Source organism: Apostichopus japonicus, chromosome 16, assembly GCF_037975245.1.
Source record: "Apostichopus japonicus isolate 1M-3 chromosome 16, ASM3797524v1, whole genome shotgun sequence".
NCBI lineage: Eukaryota > Metazoa > Echinodermata > Holothuroidea > Aspidochirotida > Stichopodidae > Apostichopus > Apostichopus japonicus.
Window position 1 is genome coordinate 18,610,786 of NC_092576.1, and position 7,415 is coordinate 18,618,200.

Sequence of the window (7,415 nt, forward strand, 5' to 3'; positions counted from 1 at the left end):
TGTTCTTGTTTGTATATATGTGTGTAGGCCTTATCTACGCTTCACAAGTGATGACATTGAACAAAAGATATCCCTGCCACCATGCAGTTGTCATACAATAGAGGGTTATCCAGACATATAGGGTTAGAATAAGGGAGCAGCTCGATATTCATAAGGTCCGTTACTCATAAGGTTCATTGTTCATAAGGTTCGTTAGTCATTAGGTTTATTGTTCATAAGGTTCGTTATCCATGATTAGAAAAACCTTATTTTGTCATAAGGTTCGTTAGTGATGGTTGAAATAAAGGTTCGTTTTTCATAATTGAAATAAAGGTTCGTTTTTCATAATTGGCAAAAATGTTCGTTATTCATAATCTTCTAGAAATTAGGTTCGCTATTCATAATCGCGGGGTCGTCACGCCCCAGTGCCCCTGCATCTCACTGGCCAATTATGAAATACGGAACTTTTGTGCTATTATGAATATCGAACTTTTTTTCCGATTATGAAAAACGGACCAATTTTGCTATTATGAATATCGAACCTTTGTTCCGATTTTGAATAACGGACCTTATGAACAATGACACTTTTTTTATTATGAATAACGAACTTTTTTTTCGATTATGGATAACGAACCTATTTTTTCTCGAAATACTGTACGTTATGAATAACGAACCTTATGGACAATGACCCTTATGACTAATGGTCCTTATGAATATCGGGCTGACCCATAGAATAAAAGCCAAGCTTATCGGTCGTAGCTTCGTGCTTGTGCCTGTGTCTATTTGTGTCTTGGATTGTCCACCGTTGAAACATTCAGATTAATAATTTGTAATGTCACTTTCCAAATCGAAAACATAAACAAAAACAGAATAACAGGATGTTGTTTGTGCGGGATTATACATTTGTCTTTCTTCTCCAATTAAAGCAGTGGGACTCATTCTGTAAGCTTGATATTGAGTATAAGATCATTAATTTCATGATTTGGTATATCGCTTATATCGCTATTTTATGATATATATTTATGATATATATATATATATATATATATATATATATATATATATATATATATATATATATATATATATATATATATATATATATATATATATATATATCCTTAGCTCCTTAGCTCCGTATAGCTTGAATACGGTCACTTCGATGCTCCAAATCACTGACGTATTTATTCTAACCCATCGACACACACACAGACAAACACACGCACACAAATCAGTTGTATATAACGAATTTAATGTTTTTTTTTTTTTACTGTTTGAATGGGTACAGCTTTGTGAATATTACCGTCTCGTTTCAATCTGAAGTGATCAACACACAATGCAGGTATATATTTTGTGAATGCAATGGATGCAAATGAGCCATATATGGAGGATATTAATGTCCATGTGCTTAATGTCTTTTCGTCGTTATATAGTCATCAATTGGATATTTGATACGTGTTACCGGAAGCCGGATAAAACGCTAAACGTTCACTGTGAATTCTGAACTGCTCACATAGCGTAAACATCTTGTCGTACAGGTTTTAGTAATATGCAAGCAAACTGCACACTTGAATGGCATTAATCTCTCTCTATTGTTATAAACTTATTTCCAATAAGGAAGATGTGGTTCGTCAATGAGTATCGACAAAGTCCATAAGTGTGTTACGTGTTGGATATAACGAGGACTACACTTGGTATTCCAGTCATGGCAATTTTCTTCACCTGTTCATTGTTCATCAGAATGGAGTCCATTGACTTGTAAAGCAAATAGAATAAAGAACAAGGAATCGGATAACATTCTTCCGATATCAAACTAGTTTTATCCTGAGACGTGTACAACAAACAGATCGACAGAAGAGTTATAGACATCACCGAAGATCATGTGTAGTATTTGTTCCCTTTCGAGGGGAATTCTGATACACACCTACGATGATCACACAGTCACAGTCTCGATGCAATGGACTGTGGTTAAGAGCGGATCGGACGTTTGGTAGTCTGGCTTTCGTGCCCAGGTTCTTTCCTGGGTGACTTTTATTAAAATGTATCACCTGTAATCACTTATGGGAGAATGATCGACACGGATAGGTTTTGCTGTGTAACTTGATAACTCACTTAAATAATTAAATAATGAATATGGCAGAATGTTAGTCTTGATATGTTATAAAACAAATTAAAAAGGGAACATTTTACCCCAATATTGTTTCTGTAGCTATACCAGTATTTTCAATATATTTATCGTTAAATATACCTAATTTCTGGAATATTCGTTTAGGCTAACTTGATGGTGACGTCGGCTCCTCACTGTTGTCCATATAGTTAATGTTAATCCGTTGTTTTTTAAGTCAACCAGAATATTTGTCCTTAACAATTATTTGAGACCATATAATTATAATTTCTCCCATTGAGTTTTGTAATGCAACCGAGGAACTAGTCTGATGGGCTGTGTAATAAACTTAAAGGTTCAGTCACTTGAACTAGTTAACCTCAACTGTCTAAAGGGTCATTCCGAAAAGCAAAAAAAAAAAGTAAATGAGCTATAGGAATACAACCCTAGCAAGACTGAAAGCAGTGGGTTTTAAAGGTCCACGGCATAACAAGGTTAATTTTGTTCCTTCAAGTAACCAAAGCACAATACAGGGGATTTTTTGTTTTGGTGAATCTCAAACAAAGTTCTTAAAATCACCCAGTTTCCGAAACTAAATATCCTCTATGAGAATTTGCTACAACACTGCGCTTAGAATGGGACCACATTGACACTAGTATACTTTGGTGTTCTCGCAAAAGTGATATAGATCGAATTCTATGTATATTACAATTTTATTTCATGGTCTTGCTGGCTTGTATGTTTCTATTATTGCAACGAATATAATGCTTGTTTTGGTGTAGGTAGTGTAAATCTTTACCAACGCATTTATGTCAAATAATGAGTTTAATAAAGTTTCTGCAAACCCTTGTGAACCGCATGACTGTTGGAATGTGTTACTTGACTTACCACAAATAACCCATTTAAATGAAATCCATTCCACCTTCAGAATGACAAAAAAAAAGGTCTCTCAAAGAATTCGATGGCGCTAGTTTGAATCATGGTGTTATGAATATAAAATATTTATATGGCTCTTATAGGCATCCGTAGACTCACTTTTAGGAGAATAGCGCCTCATCAGGCCACGTATTCAGTGGACGGTGGCTGCAAGCATGCCGGTCGCAGAGATGTCACCACCTCTGGCCAAAGGCAAGGATTCACGCACGCCACCTAGTACGCTTCTGGTCGATTTCACCGACCCTCTGCGCATCCCCCCGGGTTCTTTTGCGACAACAAGGGAGACATGGCACGGGATCCTAGGCCACAAAAAGCACCATACCTACAGCCAATGGTATTATCGCCAGAGGCCTGTCTTGAACCCTAGCCACGATTTACACGACCGACGAGGAATGAGTCTTTCGTCACCCTCTTAACCATATCGGCCATCACATCAGCTAGTAATTTAAATGGTTGAATTAATTTTCTTTCAGTTTATTCACATTTTCACTTTACAAACCTACTAGAAAGCAATAAATACAGGATTAAACAAGGAAAGGAAAGAATTACTTATGATTACAAGCTAAGAAAAGGGAATAAGTTAATCTACACTCTAACACTACGGTAACTTAATTTGTACTACCCCCGTACCATTTCACAGAACGACGAACCATGAATCCACGTTTTCATAAATTTGATTTCTGACCATCTTCTAAAATCAATTTCAATGCGTTCTTGTATATCTCTATAGTTGAATTAATTTTCTTTCAGTTTATTCACATTTTCACTTTACAAACCTACTAGAAAGCAATAAATACAGGATTAAACAAGGAAAGGAAAGAATTACTTATGATTACAAGCTAAGAAAAGGGAATAAGTTAATCTACACTCTAACACTACGGTAACTTAATTTGTACTACCCCCCGTACCATTTCACAGAACGACGAACCATGAATCCACGTTTTCATAAATTTGATTTCTGACCATCTTCTAAAATCAATTTCAATGCGTTCTTGTATATCTCTTTTAATCAATTTGACCACCTCCTTTTCATCAATAATTCTCTTATCAAAAACCAGCCGACACCTTCTATTCCAAACTATCTTTTTCACAATACTAAAAATTAAAACAAGTCTTTCCCATGTTAACCTATGTATTCCAGGGTTAGGAATACCACGTAAAAATACATCGCAAGTGAGTAACACATTCCTACCAACTACTCTTTTGAAAAATGTATCAACCCAAGATATAACTCTCGATAAATGTGGACACTCCCAAAACATATGTCGAATAGTCTCTGGATTCTTGCAAAAAGAACAGAGACCATCCCCAATCCCCCACCTGTGCAGTTTCTCTGCCGTGCACATTGCCCCGTGAGTAATTGGTTGAATTAATATATCAAGACTTCCGCGTCGACTACTGAAATAGAAAAAGAAATTTAAATGTGTTAACCAACCATTGATGGAGTCGAACTCAGTTCATCAGGGTTACCAGTCCACTGCTCTACCAACTGAGCCATTAGACGAGTTAACTTTCTACGAGCTTAAATTGGTATTATTGGTTGGCTACAATCTATTGGTAGCAGAGAATGACACTGCCTCCAACGAAATCTCTATTCATCCTGTTTTACTTTCATTAGAACAACGGATCTGAATATCTTTATTAACAAGAAGCTCACGCTTCAATGTCTTTGTTTACATTGCAGCAAGCAGTAAGAATGTCGTATCCTCTCAAGACGTAAATATACAATAGGCTTATGCCCCGATATATCGATGACTTCGAAGCAGGCAGTAAAGAAAAACGGATTCCGTGAAATCTTCTTATTCACAAAAGCTTGCTTAAGATTATGCTCGCAAGAGATTTCTTGCTGTAAGTTGTTTCCTTTACAACTATATTCGATGCAGACGATCATGAACTGGGATTAAGCCTGAAATTTCAACAAACAATACCTATTCACATTTCAAGACCTTTTTTGAATTAGGAAAGGACAATACTTATTAAATAAAAAACGTTAACTTCATGTGACTAATCTTATATAAGGATATGATGGGCTTGAAATAACACAGTCATTCGAAACACGAAACAGGATTCATAGGGTTTTAAGTTTATGCAAGTAATTTTGGGAAACACGGGAATCGGGAATTCGTCAACTACAAGACTTTGTTTTAGTCCACAAATAACCAGTTGTGTTTATTGATCCTTTTAAACTGCGGTATTTGCGTGTATAGCCCCCCCTCCCAAATGACTGTGTTTCACACACATACAGAAGTGTGTATATAGTTTAATACAAAATATTAGAATCATCTTTATAAATATTTAAAATTTTGATCTATTATCAGCCAACGTTGTTAAAAATTGTTGCATTTTGAAGGACTGAATGGTTACGAGGAAGGGACGGTGACGGGGACGAGGTTAATATGTTTTTTATAACTTTTATACGTGCAATACATTTTGTCAACACTCTGACATGGTCGACTCTATCAGCAGCTGAAATCTGTATAAAGCATAAGTTATGGGAGGCAATAGCATGCCTTTCAAGGTCGTAGCTACTCTCCCCTCACCGCAGCCCCTCCTTCTTATATCATTTGCCGCGACGAACCATGACAATTGTATCTTAGATCTCTAAAACAAAGAAATAAACGAACGGAATAAAATTTAAGTTTCCTTCTCCTATTTGATATGAAAAGAGGTATTTGCGTCACCTCTCATAGAGTGTGGGTTAGAAATAATTGACATAGAACAAAAAATAATTTGTCTTGCATCCAGAACTCTACTTTAATTTATTATGTGTCTTTCATCCAGAATTCTGTTTTACCCTGTTTAACAAAAGATGTTGTGTCATTCAAATATAGGCGTGACCTAACAAAATTCAGGTATAAGCATGAAAGGTATAAACGTAGGTAGGTAAATTGGGTAACCTTATGTATGGTATCGTCTTGTATTAGGATCTGATATTGCCATTGGGTAACAAGCAAATGTGTCACGCTAACTTCATACAGTTTGGCTCAAATATATGGATGGGACCATCATATTTTATAGACTATGGGCCAACTGAGACGCCCCCCCCCAAATAACTTTAATTTCATCACCTGACCCGAATTTATTTCATGCAACAAATTTAATATTGAATGCTTGCCTGCTGGATGTCCCTGCTCCCAATGTGCGTATGAGTGAGATGATACAATCCGGCTACAAGATCGACGAGTGGCTTTGTGCGAAGTATTGTAAAGCCAAGTCAATTTTGTTCATGTTATTTACCATTGATTCAACTTGACTTTCTTTTATGTTTGTTCGCATCTATTTGTGTTTTGTATATTCTCTTGTAGTGGAATGTAGCAAATCAGTATCCTATCAGTTGACACAGCTGAATTAAATCATGTGAACTGTAAGATATATGCTATAAGTATAGTACCCATAATGAGGGGGGATCAAACAATTTTTGTGTGTCATTGAAGTAGGCGTGACATGACAAAAATCAGGTTTAAGCATGAAAGGTATAAACGTAGCTAGGAAAATTGGGTAACCGTACTGGTTGATTGCAGTCAAGATCTGGATCATGTAAGGTCACTGTCATATCTAAATATGGTTGTTGTCATGGTAACATCCTGATGAAAAATTCAAATCATCGAACAAAATGTAAATTTAATAATGGCTAACTGTTTATTTGAGCAAAGACATGACATTTTCCTCTCAAATTCGAATTACAATTCTGTCAGCATAGTGTTGCCATGACAATGGTCCTGATTGAGAATGAGTTTCATCTGCAGTAATAATGATCTTGATCTAATCTACCAGTTAGCCCTAAATTTATATACATTGATACTTAGATTGTGTTTCTATGTTCTTTAGTTATATAGATATGACATTTTTTGTTGTCAAAGTCCATTTCAAACTCAAATTCAGTCAGCCTAGTGTTGTCATGACAACGGTTTTGATTGAGCTCGATCGTGACCTAACATGGGCCTGGTCTTGAGCTCAATCAATCAGAAAGTCTGAAATATATATGCCAAAGACACATTGATTGTGTCTATATGTTGTTTAGTTACAATGATATGAATTATTTTAAATCCCCCACCAAAAAATCAGTTTTGAAGCGTTGTCATCGCAACTGCCAGATTGGGCGTAATCAAAACTTTAAATGACTCAGCTATTGATTGCAATCAACAAGGCATCATACAATTAATGTAACTAAACACTTAGACTGTGTTCTTATCTTGTATACTCCCCATAGTGCTACAGGTAACAGCCGTGGTGGCCACACCCATCACTAATTTAATGGCAAACAAGTATATTGTGACAGCTGAGGGCCATAGCTAACCGGAAAACATGGTGGGTGGAAATCCCTAAAGAGAGGGGGGGTCCATTTTTCTACTTTTTTGATATCATTTCACAACTTATTTTGGCGTTTTACCTATTG